We start from the raw sequence: 17,714 nt of genomic DNA on the forward strand, positions 1-17,714 counted from the left end.
ATTTAGAATAGGCCTGGGTTCAGGTCCTGGCTCTGCCATTAATTAGCTGCTGTGGCCTTGAACGAATTATTTTACCTCTCCGAATCTTGGTCACTTCATCTGTTAAATGAATAATACCCATCTTACAAATGCCGAATAACAGCTTGAATTAAATGAAACCCTGCAGCCTTAGGCATCCCTCCAAGTGCCTGGAACGTAATAAGGGCTCCACCAACATTCGCTGTCCTTGTAATGAGAAGAAGACCCTGCCACTGATGGCTCACCCGCAGGGAAGTGGCGTCCATCTCTGTAAAATAAAGAAATATTTTTAAAACTTAAATAAAAGTCAGGCGTTCAGACCAGGTCATCTCCAAATGTCCCTCATAGCCGGTCTGAGGGGTTGCTGCTGAGCCCCAGCTCAGGATTGCCGGAGCTAAGCCGTCGTCCTAGTTCTCCAGTCCTGGTTTCCATGGGAAGAAGTTTCTGCTGGAGCATTTAGGGCCTTGTTTGAAAACACTGAGGAGCTGCCCTCCCCACCTGAGCTGGCCTGGAGGTGCAGCGAGCTCTCCATCAATGAAGGCATCCAAGGAGAAGCTTGACAGCCACTTGCTGGGAATGGGATAGAAGAGATTCAGACATCAAAAGGGTTCAAACTATATGAAGTTTGGGGTCACTTCCAACCCATAGATCCCATAGTTTCAAAAAAAAAAAAAGAAAGAAAGAAAGAAAGAAAAAAGTCACATGTGCTAAACTCGCCAGGGATCAGCCTATGCCGTTAGAAACAAGTGATTGACTAGAAAAGCTGTGAGTGAGTCGGCCTGCGTCTGTCTGTCCACCCAAGCTAAGGAAACATTTCTACTCATCAACACCAATCTGAGTCTTACGGGCAGCAGATGGTGACCAGGTCAGATGCTTTTCCAAAAGATCCACTGCCTGTCACTGGTGCACCCTGCTGCTCCACCAAGAAATTCAAAAAGGAATCCCAGGCCTGCTTCTGCCCTGGCCCATGCAGAGGTTTTCACTCATCCTGGGCCCTCAAACACTTGCAAAATGGCCTTAATGAATTTGTACTGCAACTGCTTACTGTTGTAACTTTCTTTCTACTGGAGAGGAAGCAGACCGGGAGGGTGAGGTGACTTGTTCAGGGTTGCACATGGATTTTCTCAGCTGATGTCAGTGGAATTTTGAATACTGGGCAGAAACAGCAGAATAAATATTACCCTTGGAATTGACCACCCTGGGTTCAAATCCTACTCACCTGTGTCAGGTTAGATAAATTTCTGAACTTCTCTGTGCTTCAGATTCCCTAATTATCAAAGGAGATGAAAATAGAAAGCAAGTCACAATTTGGTTGTAAGATTTAAAATGAGTTAATGATGTTCAGAGCTTAAAATAGTGCTTGGGTGTGGTCGGTGTTGGGGAATACTAGCTGTTACTATCTCGGGTGTCCACATTACTCAGATGCCCTGGGTACAGGCAGGAAAAGAGCAGCTTTATAAGTAGAGCAGATGGAGAACCCTGCCCCCAAAGAGATGGAGCTTGAAGAGCAGCTTTCTGCCTCACCCTCCTGTGAGCCGCCCTGGCTGCCTGCTCCCTGCCCCTCACTGCCACTCCCTGCTCTCCCTGCAGACTTCAACGGGGTGGTCCAAGGGCTAGCATCTGCCCAGAATGGAGATATTTCAAGGTGAACAGGGAAGCAAGAGGAGCTAAAGGTGGGAGCTTAGAGTTGTTGGTCCCCTGAGAGAAGTAGCAGTAACAAGGCTTCTTCCACTGCCTCTCACTCCTGACAAATGCCCTTGGCTTCTGGCTGCTGCTTCTGCCAAGAGCCGGCCTTGCTGGGGGGTCTAATTTTCCCCTGAAAAATGGCCTAAGCACAGCCCTCTCAGAGATTAATAGTGACCTCTGGGGAGGGCCGACAGTCCAGAAAACATAATGCATCATCCCAAGCTCTGCTTTCCTACAGGCAATTAGGTCCCTGCCTCCTTTGGGAATGAGCAGGACTTCCAGACTGCAGGGGCTGCGGGCTGCCCGAATGCTGACGGGCTCGCTAGAGCGGCTGGGTCCCCAGTGCTCACCCCAATGTTAACTGCTGGTCAGCATGGCCTAGACACTGCTCTACGGGTGAAGGGGGGGACGTGAGAGGGGAGAGGGGAAAGGCTTCCTTTTCTTAGCCGTCAGCCCACAGGGGCTGATCAGATAATCACATAATTAGCTGTGAGGCAGGCTAGGGAGTAAGAAATGCCACGCAGGAGATGAGAATGGGGACATATCACTTCTAACTGTAGAGATCCCAGAGGTCTTGCAGAGAAAGCGGAATGTGGGCTAGGAAGAACTGGAATGTGCTGGGGTGGAGTAGAGAGGCTCTCCAGGTTGTGCGAACGAAGGGGCAGGGATGTGCTGGAAAGAAGGGCATGGTCCAGCTTGGCTGATGTGTAGTGCCTCTTGGGAGTGTGTTCAACCAATGGCAGAGCCCAAATGCCAAGCTACACCATGGGGTTCTTCACTAAGTAATAGGGAGAGGCTGGAAGGTTGGGGCTACCTTCCATCTGAGGAATGCAGGCCATCTGCTGGATCCTGGTCCCACGTCCTGTGCCTCGGCAGCACTTGTCACTACTTTTACTTATCTGTGTGATTGTTTTATTAACCTGTATCTTCCAGCTGGGCCAACAGTCAGCTCTGTGAAGTCAGGGACAAGACCCGTTTCCGTCACCACTGTATGTTAAGTGTCTAGCAAATTGCCTGGCACAGTGAGAACCCAGTAAATATCTGCCAAGTAAACACACAGAGAAATAAATGACTACAAGGGGAGGTCACGGGCAGAGTGTTGCAGATGGAAAGCTGAGAGCATTTAAAGGGCCAGGGCCTCAGCTGGGATTGAGGGATAGGGAAGGTATCCTGCAGGAGCGGGCAGGTAAGGAGAAGCTGTGACTCAGTGGGCCTTTGATGGGTGGAGATGGGGATGAGGCCTTCCCAGAGAGAGGAAGACGGGAGCAAAGCCACAGCAGTAAGGGGAAGCACAGGCTAGGCTGGTGACCAGCAGGAGCTGGGTCCATCTGGAGCGTGAGGAGGAAAAGCGCAGTATGAAAGAAGGCGGGATGAATGGCCTTGGGTGCCAGACTAAGAGCTGGGATTGTCAGGGTGGCTGTGGGGTGCCACTGCTGGAAGCAGAGAGGCTGGACCCAGAAGCACCAGTTAGGAGGTTATGGCAGCAGCCCGAGCAGGAACTCAGGAGATGTGGCGCGCAGGGCTGGTGGTGAGGACCAGGAGAGAGAGGTCATGGGCGTTCAGCTCAGAACGCAGCTCTGATTATCTGTGTGGTTATTTTATTAATGTGTGTCTTTCTCAGCCACATGAGACAGGGAGCAGGGCCCAGCGGGCAGACTCAGGAGCCTGCTGCTGGCTGGCAGAGTGGTCCTGGTGGAGTTTAGACTGACTAGATGGCACTGCCCTGAAGTTCTGGGACCAGGAAATCTGGCCCAGCGGGGCTGCAGTGAACTTCCTCCTTCCTTTCCCGGCCTGTGGGAGGAAAGATGAAGGTGACACATAGGTGATCAGGAAGGGCAGGTGCATTTAACGTGGGAGTGTGCCGGGCGCCCTTCGTTTGCCCTGCCAGACCGCTCTCCGCCCTTCTCTACCCTGCTCTGGCCTTGGCAGGTGAATCCTTGGAATCTTTGGACCGTGTCAGCCTGGCTGACCTGCCCTCTGGTTCCAGCCGGGTTCAGCTCTGTGGTATAATAAAGGACATATTTGGTCTTTGTCCCCAGTTTCTGGCTCAGAGCACCTAATTTCCTGAGTGACAGGAATATCTTTTGTTATTCATAATGAGTTCCTTCTGAACATACCTGGGTTCATGTTAATGAGTTGACTCAAGGTGTGGCCCCTAAATATAGCTCTAGGATGGGGCTGTCACCTGAAAAAAGAATCAGGAGATCAGACGGTGGGAACTTTCAGTCCTAACCCCTGACTTCTAGAAAAGGGAGTGGAGCTGGAGATTGGGTTATAAAATTCTTGAACAAGGCAATTCAGGGAGCTTCCAGGTTGATGAACATATCAGTGTACTGGGAGGGTGGTGCCCCCAGAGAGGGCCTGGAAGCTTTGGGTCATATCTTGCCCCTCCCCCTTTACTTTGCCCTGTGCGCCTCTTATGTTCGGCTGCTCCTGGGCATCCCCACTTGTCCGATGGAGATACGTTCCAAGACCCCCAGGGGATGCCTGAAACTGGATGGTACCAAACCTTACATATATTATGTTTTTCCCTACACATACATAGTACCTATGACAAAATTTAACATAAATTGGCCACAATAAGAGATTAATAATAACTGATAATAAAATAGAACAATTACAACAATATGCTGTAATAAAAGTTATGTGACTGTGGTCTTTCTCTCAAAATATCTTACTGTGCTGCACTCACCCTCCTCCTTCTTGTGATGGCGCGAGGCGATAAATGTCTACAAGGTGAGAGGCAGTGAGGGGAATGACCGTCAGCACTGGGATGGAGCCTAGGCTTCTACAAGGCTCACTTGACCGGAGGGCCGGCTGAAGTCTCTCTTTCACTTTATCTTCTTCACTTCCTCCCTCTCTCCCTTGTTTTCTATAATGTCTCATTAATCTATTTTCTCACATGTCTTTTGGTTTTATAGGCTTTCTCTCATCGATCACCTATTCTGTTTATCTCAACTCCATCTAAAACCTTTACGTTTCCCCTCTTCTCTCTTGACATCCATCTCTAGTCGTGTGTTTGTGGTGCCGAAAACTGAACAAATAACAAATCACTTCAATTCAGAGCAGAGACCTTCTGCCGAGTCCGTGCTTGGCCTCTGAGACAACTTGCCACAGGGCCTGTATCCTATCTATTTGCATTGTCTTGTTTCAACATCCCAGAGGTGTTTAATTTTTCATTGTGGATTTGTCTTGTCGTCTCGGTTTTCACGTAAGTGTCCAGAGGAGGGGCACACGGCTTCTGGAGCCCGTTCTCCTGCCAGGCCCTGGCTGTGAGGGCCCGTGTGTGGGGACAGAGAGGTTGCTGTCCCCTCCCATCCCCCACACAAGCTCCTAGCCTTCACTGCCCTGGGGGATTCCATCAGCCCGGGGAACAACACCACCCGAGGTAGCTCGAGTAAGCTTCACCCCTAAAAATTTCCAGTGTTGATCCCAAATAAAAATTAAGTAAATTTTTTTTACTTAAGTTTACTTTACTTTTTTTTACTTTACTTTTACACTACGTAAAAAGAGCACCCATTTAGCAAATATCAGCTTCGAACAAATCACTAGGCATTCCCACCTCTCACCATCAATTTTCCATTCAAGTTTTTCTGACTTAGAAACTCTGCCCTGGCCCCTGGTCTAGGAAGATCTTTCCCTCCATTTTCCAACTGTTTATAATATTTATGTATTTACCAAAAACATTTTTTTTTTTTTTTGACTAATGGTTAAGTGTCGAGCAAGATCACTTAGGCATTGTTCTTGAGGAAGTGATGGCCGGACAAGGGAATGACACGTATGCAAATACATTTAAATAGACATTCACTTAAAAACATATCTGAGTGAGCACATACTGTGCATCAGGAACTGTTACAGGTTCTGGGGCCATGGTGGAAAAACAACACAACAGAATTACAATAGGAAAAAACCTGGGTAGCAGTGCTCACAGAATCCACCCACTGTTGCGGGTTCGGTTCCCCAAGGACGCCGACTCGGAGTCGGAGTTCAGTGTGCAGAATGTGTATTAGGGGGTGTTCTGGGAGTAATACCTGTGGGAAGGGGGAGAAAGACCAATTGGACAGAGGGAGGAGCCCAGCTGCTGAGCACAGCCAACAGTAGCATCGGCCAGCCCCCTAGGAATCTGGAACAAAAGGATCCCATGTCAGAGCTGTCCTGCTTGGGGTCAAAATGACTGGGCCATTAGGCCCCCACCTTGATCCATCACTTGGACGTGGGCCACCTCAGGAACGATGAGACCTTGGGCGAGGCGGCTCTTTGCAGCTAAGGTGATTCCTGATGGGACCGCCAGCTGAAGCTGCCAGCAGGGAGCCCCCCCTGCTGCAGGGGCAACCGGTGCTCCATTAAAGGAAAAACTGGGTCCTTCACTCAAGGCCCTGAATTCTTGTGAGCGTCTGTAGGTACAGGTTGTTCGCTACCTCTCAAAGCAGCTACCTCTCAAAGACATCCTTGGTGACTCTGGGAACAATAAATTATTTAATAATGAATTGTATTCTGCTTCTTTATAACTCCCGTCCTAGCTCATTTCTACAGTCTCAGCACGTCACAGCTGCCTGTTCCCCAGGATGCCCTGCCAGCCCTGGAGGACAGCTCTTACGTCTTTTCTCACCCTTTTCCACCCTTGCATGGACCCTCAACCTTCCTCAGATGACCGAGTTTCTGCCCTTCACCATCGGGAACAATGCAGCAGTTTGCTTAGAGCCTCACCCGCCCCCGAGTGAGGCAGGCTGTGCTCACTCATCCCCTGGGCAGCCCGGGCGCTCGGCTGGCCCCTCTCACAGCTGGCTCGGCCTGCATCTGGCCTCCAAGCCCACAAGCCTTCCTTGATGCGCTGATCTTCACTCCCCTGGCAGGGTGTCAGTCATCCTCCAGACAGAGTGGAGGGAAGGGAGTCATGGCAGTTTGCTCTGCCCAAGGCTAGATTCAGTGTTGAACGGGGAACAAGAGGCTGTAGAAGGCCACCAGCCCTGAGCTGGGGAGCCAGAGAGAGGAAGGGCTCTGGAGTGCCAAGTGGTACTGCTCAACGGGGCATCAGGACACCTGGGGCCTTATCTCGGGGAGCCCCGATCACCTCCTCTGAGACACCGTCACTGATCACTCCCGCCCATGGAGGAGTTTATCCCTGCCTCTGGTGGCTCCTGTGTACGACGCACGGCCACCACCGAAGCTAGCTCACCAGAACGGGGTGTCAGACCAGACCCATGGCTTTTTGCAGACAGTTGTGGGTTTTTTAAATTTCCTTAGCCCCAGGTCATCTCACCAAACCTGGGCTGTAGCCGTGCTCAGATCTATCATTCTGTGAAGGAGTGGGTAGAGGGAAGGCTGCGACTCCCGTGGTCAGTGGATAGCAGAGCAATCTCCCTCCTTGCATAGCCTGAAGTCAGCTCAAGTGCAGATGGGTCTGCGGTGGGGTCAGCTGTTCAATGCTGTGCTTCAGCCTGGGCTACGCAAACAGAGAGCCAGCTCAGTGGAATCGCCCTTCACTTCTATTCACTGTCAGCCTGAATGTGTCCTTTTAGCTCTTGCCTAGGCAGGTATATTGTGTGTAAGGAGGACAGCGTGGGGCAAGTGAGCAAGAGGGTCCAGCAGTTAATTCAAGCTTTTAGCACTTGAAATCCACAGTTGCTGCTGCTCACTTCAGCATTTCACCTCGACTTTTGAGGCACTGGTGATTGGAATGACACTAAAAGTGTTAAGTAGCTAAATGCATCCTTTAGTAATAATTTTTCCTAATTTCTTTACTGAAGCATGTTGAAAACTCTGTGTGTGTGTGTGTGTGTGTGTGTGTGTGTGTGTGTGTGTGTCCCCAAATCCCACCATGCAGTTCTGCACCCAGCCCAGGGGTGCTGGTTACATGGTGCCAGGCTCCGTACTTAGGGTTTCGACTGCACTTCCTGCTTCACCTCTCAGGCATTACAGATCCACTTACAGATGAGGAAACCGAGGCTCGGGGCTGCTCAATATCAGAGCCAAGGTCACACAGTCACTGAGTGTAGAGTCAGGGTTTAAACCAGGGCCTGTCTGACTCCGGAGCCTGTGCTGTTCACCACGGCTCGGCACTTGGACTCAGAGCGCTGAACATTTGCAGCACACCTGCAGTAGTTGGAAGCTATAAACGTCATTTTTTTCAGAAGAGATATAAAGGCTATTTTTATTTTTAATCTCTAAAAGTATCACCAGTGTGTTCAAGACACACTTTTCTTAAAGAAACAAAAAATTCTAACTTACGATCATATGTTTAAATCTACCCAAAAACTCTTTTAATATTTTAGCTAAAAGAGACATATAATACAAGGGAATCTTTCATGAAGAGCCTAGAAAACAATGGATGCAATAGCTCAAAAGATTAGCTGGGGGTACAGGGCCCCAAGAGTTTATTCCAAACCCAGGCCAGGGGCCCCACAGGCCGTTCTGTAGCTCCCGCATGAGCCCCCTCTACTTGCCAGGCCTTGTGCTGGGTGCTCGAACATGTTATTTCACCAAACCCTCATGAGAACCCATTTCTGAGAGAAACTGAGGTTAGTTGAACTGTCTGAGTTAAAACATGGCAGATCTGTGATTTGAGCTGAGGCCTGTCTGATTCCAGGGCCTGAGTAAGCACTTTCTTCTAGATGAAATTCACTTCCAGGTTCACAGCCCACCATAACTCCACTGAGGTCATGATGCCCCCTGGGAGAGGATGGGACCAGAGGGACAGCTTTAGGAAATGATCCTACTGTCCCTTGGAGAGAAATAACCATGAGAGACACAGGGCCAGCCTCTAGGTCTGTGCTGAGCTCTGTTCGGAGGCGCGAGCAAGGCCAACTAGGTGCCGGGGACGGTGAATGACCAGGAAAGGAAGGGGGAAAGAAAGAGGAGCTGTTAGGTTGGGGTAGGGCGGGGCCGTTGAGAAGGTTTGAGTCCCAGAACCTTCACTGGTACCTGTAACACCTCAGTCAAATTATTTGACACTAAGCCTCAGTTTCTTCATCTGTAAAATGGGACAATAATTAAGTGTTCCCCACAGTGTTGGGCAAGAGTTAAATGACATGAAAAGAGTGAAGCCCTTCACAATGTAGTTTCTATACATTACCCCAGCTGTTATTAATTTTTAGGGAGACAAAGAGAGGAAAGAAAAAGGAGAGAACACAGAAGTGTTAGGATAGGGAGGAAAACGGAAGCCCCCCTCTATGTTTGTGCCCCAGGAGCCTCTGGGATTCCCTGGCCCTGTGCTCTGCAAGGAGTGAAAAGGGGCATTCATGCATTTGTTCATTTTTAGCCTTTATCCCGTGAACTGTGTGGCAAGCTCTTGGTGGGGTGGAGGGAGGACACCCAGTGATAAGATCTCTGTCGTTGAGGAACACCCCTCGCGTCTGGTAGAGGTCCTGTTGCATGTACACAGGACACTACCACCTAGGGAAGGCCACGGGGCATCGCCTGGGGGTTTGGGGGGAAAGGCAAGCCTCGGATGCGGGAAGCCAGCTCCCTGTCCACACTGTCCTCGATGAAAAGGAACCATGGGGTGGTGGTCCCTGGAGTGTACACGCCCAAAGTGTACTTACCTCAATCATGCACAGTGGATATGTGTTTAACTTGCAGCAAATTTATACCATTTCGAGAAAAATCATGAAGGACAACCAGAAAGCCTCCTAACTTCCTTTGGTCTTGGCATCTGCCTTCTCCCTCCAGGCAGTCAGAGTCACCCAAGGCCTGCGGGACCGCCTCAGGCTCCCAGGGGGTGAAAGAATGTAAGGGGACACTCTCAATTACTAGTGAATTGGGTTGGAGAAAGACACCCATGCTCCTTGGGACCCCTGAAAGCTCTTGTGGTGATGTGCCCGGGGCTCGCCCTTGCCGGGCATGACCAAACCCGAGGTTCCTGAGACAGGCTGGGCCATGGCCGCTCAGGTCCTGACACCAGAGGCCTTGCCCTTCAGAGGATGCCAGTGCTTTCCTGTGGGACATGAAGGCCTCTGTTGGAACACAACTTGCAGTTCAAGGCTTTAGGAGGAAAACAAAATATCATATCATCTCCTTTGGGTGAGATGCTCATTGTGGGGCTTTGGCTCTGCAGAAGGTTATGTCCTTGCAGGAATGGTGGTGTGATTATGTGGAGGCTGTCTTTATAAATGGCTCATGGTCATGGCCTGGGAGAGCACAGCGCCTGCCTGACTGTCTGGTCTGGAGAATCCATCAGGCCTGTGCCATGACGCCTGTGGCTGAGAATGTGCTTTCCCTGCCCACGTGCCCTCCACACTGTCTGCCGGGCGGGAGACAGGAACCAAGATGGGAGTCTGCCTACCGCAGGGCCCTGGGAATGCTGCTCTAGGCTGGCTTGTGGGGCTCCTCTCACCCAAGAGTGTCAAAGGTCTTAAGCCACAATGATTTTCCAAGCTTACCAACATTCCTTTGGAAGGGTGTTCCAGATCATTTTGTCACCCTCCTAGCAGACGGACTCCTGACCCTTGACCCACAGTGTGATCCAGAACTTCCTCAGGCCCCAGTTGGCAAAGTAGGAAAGAGGCCACCCCAGACCCGGTCCTGTGGTCCCCATGGCAGAAACGGATGAAAGGCTCTGGACTCAGAGTCCCCCTGCTTTCCGTCTGCACCTCTGAACTTAGTGCCAGGCCCAGGCTGCTCCTAAAGGCTCAGGAAACTCAGGATGGCGGGACCTCATAGGTGATCTTGTATGTCCGGTTTCACAGCTCACCCAATGCCCTCCGTAATGACAGCTATCTTTTATTCAATGTTTACTAAGTGCCAGACACTGTGCTGGCTGATTTTTCCATGGGGCATTGTAAACCTTTGTAGCAACATGATGAGCTTGCAGTTATCAGTCCTGTTTACAGATGAGAGACCCAGGGCCTCAGAGAGGCTGAGATATTTGCCTTGCTCAGTATCACACAGCCACTAAAAAGCATTGATGAGGATTAAACTCTAGCAGGGGTGTCCAACCTGCGGCCTACAGGCCTCGTGTAGCTCAGGATGGCTATGAATGTGGCCCATCACAAAAATCATAAGTTTACTTAAAACATTATGAGATTTTTTTTTGTGATTATGTGTCACAATGTATTTAATGTGTGGCCCAAGACAACTCTTCTTCTTCCAGTGTGGCCCACAGATGCCAAAAGGTTGGACACCCCTGGCGAAGCCATAGGATTCCAAATGTTGTGTTCTTTCTGCACTGCCTCCCTCTGCGCACCCCCTAAATACTGGTCTAGAGCACCTCCACCGACGGGGAACTCGCTGCGTCCTGAGGACACCCATTCTGTCTCTGTACTCCCTGCAGTGAGCGGAAGTCTTTCGAAAGGTCTCCCTGCTGGTCCTCGTTCAGAGTTTTGGTGCCTCAAAAGACAAATCTGTGCTCTCTAGCCTCATGACAGCCTCCAAATATTTGATGAAGGCTCTCAGTCCCCACAGGCTTCTCTTCTCCAGGCTGCCTGCCTCCAGGACTTCTCGAATTCCCCGAGGACATAAATCCACCCCCCTCCCCACTGCTCTCATCTTCTGCCTCTGGACAACGCTGTCCTGCGCCCTCCAGAAAGGGTCCTGGAACAGGTCACAAGGCAGGGACCTGGGATCCCTCAGGCAGCTTGCTTCATATTTTAATGTGTTATTTTTATTGGTATTATTGAATGTGGGATTTTTTAAAACTATAAATATAATCCATGAACATGGTTTAATACACGCTAAGAGTGATAGTCTTCCCCATCCCCTTCCAAGCCCAGTGCATTCCCCAGAGGAAGCCTCTGTGAAAATTTTTGTTTTTATTTCTGGTGGTAACTTCTGTTATTATTTTTAAAAGCACAATTATACTTTGATTCTTCGGCTAATCTTTAGATAGCACCTGTTGGCTGCCCTTCATGGAGGACTAGGAATTCAGCACACTCACACCACCTCTCACCTCTCCACACTGTTTTTACCTCCCAATTTGTTTAGTTATGTGACTCTTTTTAGCTCTTATATTGGTTACTCATTACTATCAGCAATTCACCTAAAAATCCATCTTGATGTATACACTTCATACAACATTCATGAACTCCTCACAATGGAAGTAGAGGAAATCAGTAAACCTTTCTTTTTGCTACCTCTCTCCCTCACTCTCAGTTCTATTACATTAATTTTTACAATTTTGAAGTTTGTAACAGTTGCACTCTGTTCCATAGCTATAAGTAAATGTTCCAAATTCTGTCCATAACGTCTTATGGTTGCAAACTGATAAACAGCACCGTACCCATATGACAGTATTCATTAGAGATCCAGATAAGATGACTGGATCTACAAAGAAGAAAATAATTCACTGTCATGACACTTTTCACATTCTAAGGAGTCTTTGCTCTGAAGGAAAGAGTCAAGTGGAGTTGCATGATTTCCTTTTACCTTAATTCACTTCTTCTGAGGCAATTCCAGCTGTATTTCTCTTGTCCCTCATGTCATCTTCTTTTTCAACTCCTTTTCAGTTTGCTAGAGTACAGCCTCAAAATCTATTTCCATTTAAGGTTTATGACTGGTAAGCGGTGGTAGGCTGAAAAACAGCATCCCAAAAGATATCCCTAACTTAATCCCAGGGACCCGTGAATATTAGTCTATGTGGCTAAATTGGGGTCTTTGCAGATGTAATTAAGTTAAGGATTTGAGACAAGGAAATTATCCTGGATTATCCAATTGGGTCCTAAATGCAATCACAGGTATCCTTACAAGAGAAAAGCAGGTTGAGATATCTCGCACAGACACAGAGCAGCAAGAGATATAAAGATGGAACAGACAGAGGTTTGAAAATGTTGGCCTTACATCCTGGAGTGACACAGCCACACACGAGGAATGCCAGCTCCGTCAGAAGCTGCAAGAGGCAGGAAGGGTTTTCCCATACAGACTCCAGAGGGACTGCAGCCTTGCCAACCACACCTGGTTTTCACCCCAGTGGTAGTCAGTTCAGACTTCTGTCCTCCAAAGTGGTGAGGAAATAAATTTCGTTTTTTTTTTTAAGCCACCAAGTTTGTGGTAATTTGTTACAGCAGCCATAGGAAACTAATATGGTAACATTGTAAATTTTCTTCCATTCCTAAAAATGACTATCTTGGATGCCACCCTGTGTTGATAGTTTGGTGCGGTATAAAATTCTATATTCTATACTAAAAGCCATTGTTTTTCAGAACTTTGAGGACACCATGGGTTTCTAGTATGCAATATAACTCATGAGAAGAAATCTCATACCTTTGGAATCTTGTCTGTTTTCAAGGTATCTATTTTTCCTTGTTTGGTAACCTTTTGACTTTTGTCTTTATTCTTAGAGTTCTGTCATTCCATCAGAATATGTGTGGATATCGGTCTTTCATTCATAAATCCTCTTGACATTGAGGACTGCTTCAGTCTGAAAACTTTAGCTTTCTTCAGTTCAGGAAATGTTTCTTCTATTTTTATACCAATTTTCTGTTAAAACTATTTGGAAAAATTTTGGACCTTCTGATTTATCTTCCACATCTCTTGACTTTTCTCTGATATTTTATAGTTTTGTATTTTTGCTCTATATTCTGGAGATTTCCTTTCCAAATTACCTATTTGCATATCAGCCTTGTCCACTACATTACTCAATTTATCCCATCGAATTTTGAATTTTGTCCATCATGCTTTGAAAATCTAGATCTTTGTTTTTGTTCTCAGATGACTTTTTGTATTTGAGAAATGAGTCTGCTTTTGTTTTATGGATGCAATATCATCTTGATCTCTCTGAGAATACTTACATATCAAAGCATTTTGATATTTTGTAAATATCAAAGTTATAATTTTTAAAAATGTTTTTACTGGTTTCTTGAAATATGCCTGGTTCTTCCAGGGCTACTTAGCCATTGTTTATGATATTAGTGTCCCTCAAATGTCACGGGGAAGTAGGCAGAAGCATGTGAGATCAGGAAACTCACCCCAGGAAAAAATGCATACAAGGTTATGACTCACAGAAATAGATTATCTTCAGGTTTTTGCTTTTGTAATTGTGGTCCATGAACTGGCAGTATTGGCATGACCTGGAAACTTGTTTGAAATGCAGAATCTCAGGACTCACTCCAGATGTTCTGAATCAGAATCTGCATTGAAACAAGATTTCAGTGATTAACAAGCACTTTAGCACTTAAGGAGCAGTTTTATGAGAGATCATAAGGCACCATGGTATATTCAGGTATAACCTCCAGAGCCTAACAGATCTGGACTTGAAGCTCAACTCTGTCACTCAACTAATTCATGAGCTCATTACAACTGGAGATATATAGGTATAGAGCATTTAGCACAGTGCCTTGCCAATGGCAGAGGCTCAATAATTTCCTCATCTATTTCTTTTCAAAAATTCTTTCCTGGGTCTGAGATTCTCCAGCAGGAATGTTTCTCTTCTGCCTCTGTTCCTCTCCTGTCTGTAAAGCAGCTGATTAATCACACTCTTTGATCTTTCCCCACTCTGGTACTATCAGAGCTGCACCATTAAGTCACTTTCTGTACCACTGTCTTAAATGATGACTTCTGGTCTCACTGGTACAATTTAACAGCAAAATGCTTTTGATATGCAAGCTACTTTGAAGTTAACCTAATCATTATTCCAGAGTAAAAACGATGTTCTGCATCATGGCTCTTTCTCACATGAACCCAGAGTGTCTTTGAAAAGCCAGCTGTGTTCTGTGGTCTGCTGGTTCCATTTTCCCTGGTTTCATTTGATGTTCCCCGAAGAAGCCTGGGAAATCAATTCTGTGTCAAGAGATGATGACACCATTCTGCGGCTGTGATTCAGGTTAAAGATACCTTGGATTCACCACCAACTCCTTCTTTTGGAGCTCCTAGCGAACTTCTTCAAGAGCTTTCTAATTTGTCCTTACTACCTCCTCCTTATCTCCCCCCACCAAAAACAAAAACAACAACAACAAAACCTAAGTTAGAGGTAGGGATGCCTGTCTCTGTTCTACAAATGAGGAAACAAATGTGGAGAAACTGGAGCACTTTTAAAAAAACACACACACAGGGTCTTGATGCCTAAGTCTTCTTACCAGATTCTGTGTCCCAAGAAAACTAGAAAAAATCCAGTCTCCAGAAGCTACCTACCATCAAGTCTGGAGATAATTAACCAGCCAGCATCCCGTCTCCACTGATTCAGGCACTTTGGGAGGTACCATCTGCAGCTGGTTAAAGCACACCACTAGGTAGCCCTTCCTAAGAAAAGCTATTTCTTCCTCCCCTCCCCTCCCCTTTCCTTTCCTCCCCACAGTACCTTGGGGCACTCCCTTTCCCAGCCCATGGACACTGAGAGCTTGACTCATGCACAGGTGCCAGATCAGTTGTAGTAATTGCCTAGGGATGCTGAAAAGACACATGCACATGTGTGCTTATCCCAGGTCTGCTCTCTGTCTCTGTCATCCTCTATCTCTGTCTGTTGTCCGTCTATCTGTCTCTCTCTCATACACACTCGAATGAATACCCTAGAACTTATTCCAACAGTTCTTGGGTGGGACCAGAGGGCTTCCCAGTCAGCAGAAGAGAAACTCAGAAAAGCCATTTTACGGCTGTGTTGGAGCCATACCTGTAAGACTTTCATGGTCCATGAGTCTCCCAGGCTGTTTCAGTAACTATCACATTCTGATTCAGTAAGTCTGGAGTGGGGTCTGAGATTCCGCATTTTGAATAAGCTCCCTAGTGATGCTGAAGTTGCTGGTCAACAGAATGCATTTTGAGTGGCAAGAGATTAGAACCCTAGGGGGGATCTTTGGGACACCTGGAGGAGGCAGAATTAGCCAGGGAGGAAGGGCCTGCAGGGATGCTGTCTGCTGAGACAGACACCTTGAAGGCCTGTGTCCTCTCATGACTCTGCCACTATGTCTCACTGATCCCCTCAGAGGATGGCTATGGAAGGAATTCTATTCACTTAACTTTTCAGCTTATCAGTAAGTCAAAGGAAAATCTACATGCACATATCAGTAAGTACTGTTAAGACATTTGATAAAATTCACATCGATTCCTGAAAAAAAGAGAATATTCCCTTTATATAAATAAAGGATATCTTTCTTAAACAAACTTCAAGCATGATACCTAATGGGAAGACAGAAGCAATTTTATTAAAGTCAAGGACAGGCAAGTATGTCCACTATAACTAGTATTAACTAACACTCTTTTAAAATTGGGAGCAAACAAATGAGATAAAAAAAGAAATCCCCAGAAAAGAATGAAATGAAATGAAATAAACCAAGATTCCAGATACAGAATCCAAAACAATGGTTATAAAGATGCTCAAGGACCTTAGGAGAAGAATGGATGATGTCAGTGAGAACTTAAAAAGATAGGAAGCATTAAGAAGGACATAGAAACCATAAAAAAGAATCAGTCATAAATGAATAATACAATATCTGAAAGGAAGAATACACTAGAAGGAATCAACAGCAGGTTAGATAAAACACAGGATGGAATCAGTGATTTAGAGGACAAAGTAACAGAAAAAAAAATGCAAGCAGAGCAAACAAAATAAAAAAGAATTTAAAAAATGAGGAAATTGCTAAGGGATCCTTGATACAACATCAAGCATAACAACATCTGCATCATAGAGGTACTAGAAGGAGAAGAGAGAGATTAAGGTATTGAGAGCCTGTTTGAAGAAATAATGGCTAAAAATTTTTCTAACCTGATGAAGGAAAAAGACACACAAGTCCAGGAAGTGCAGAGAGTCCAAATCAAGATGAACCCAAAGAAACCCACACCAAGGAACATCATAATTAAAATGGCAAAGGTTAAATATAGAGAATCTTAAAAGCAACAAGAGAAAGACAGTTAGTTACCTACAAGGGAGCTCCTATAAGGCTGTCATCTGGTTTCTCAAAAGGAACATTTCAGGACAGAAGGGACTGGTATGAAATATTCAAAGTGATGAAAAGTAAGGACCTACAACCAAGACTAATCTACTCAGCAAGGTTATAATTTAAAATTGAAGGCAAAACAAAGATCTTCCCAGACAAAAAATTAAAAAGCTAAAGGAATTCATTACCACCAAACCCGTATTACAAGGAATGTAAAAGGGTCTTATTTAATAAGAAAATAAAATGAGAGGGACATAAATATAAAGAATAAGATAGCAAGAAATAAATACCTATCAATAATTACTTTAGAACTAATTGGATTAAATGTTCCAATAAAAAGACATAGGGTAGCTGTTTGGATAAGAAAATAAGACCCACATATATGCTGCCTACAAGAGATCCACCTCAAAACAAAAGATACATACAAACTGAAAGTAAAGGAATGGAAAAAGATATTACATGCAAATAGAAATGGGAAAAAAAAAGCTGTGGTAGCACTACTTATATCAGACAAAATAGACTTTAAAACAGAGGTCATAACAAGAGACAATGAGGGACATTACATAATGTTAAAGGGATCAATCCCACAAGAGGCTATAACCCTTGCAAACATATATGTACTCAACATAGAAGCACCTACATTTATAAAACAAATCTTGATGGACATAAAGGGAAAGAGCAACAGTGATACAGTTATAGTAGGGGATTTTAACACCTCATTGACATCAATGGATAGATATTCAAGAGAAAAATAAACAAACAGTAGCCTAAAGCAACACGCAAGACCAGATGGATTTAATTGATATTTTCAGAGCATTTCATCACAAAGCAGCTGAATATACATTCTTTTCAAGTGTACATGGGATATTTTATAGAATAAACCACATGTTAAGACACAAAACAAGTCTTAATAAACAGAAGAAAACTGAAATGATATCAAGAACCTTCTCCAACTACAATGGTAGAAACTTAAAAATCAATTACAAAAAAACCTGAAAAACATACAAATACATAGAGATTAAATAACGTTACTAAACAATGAATGGCTCAACAAAGAGATTAAGAAAGAAATCAAAAGTTACCCTGAGATAAATGAAAATAAACACACAACAACCCAAAATCTATGGGACACAGTGAAAGCAGTTTTAAGAGGGAAATTCATAGCATTACAGGCCTACCTCAAGAAGCAAGGAAAATCTTAAATGAACAATC

This window comes from Pteronotus mesoamericanus, unplaced genomic scaffold (assembly GCF_021234165.1).
Source record: "Pteronotus mesoamericanus isolate MK-2021 breed Mesoamerican mustached bat unplaced genomic scaffold, CSHL_Meso_final contig_82, whole genome shotgun sequence".
NCBI classification, from domain to species: Eukaryota; Metazoa; Chordata; class Mammalia; order Chiroptera; family Mormoopidae; genus Pteronotus; species Pteronotus mesoamericanus.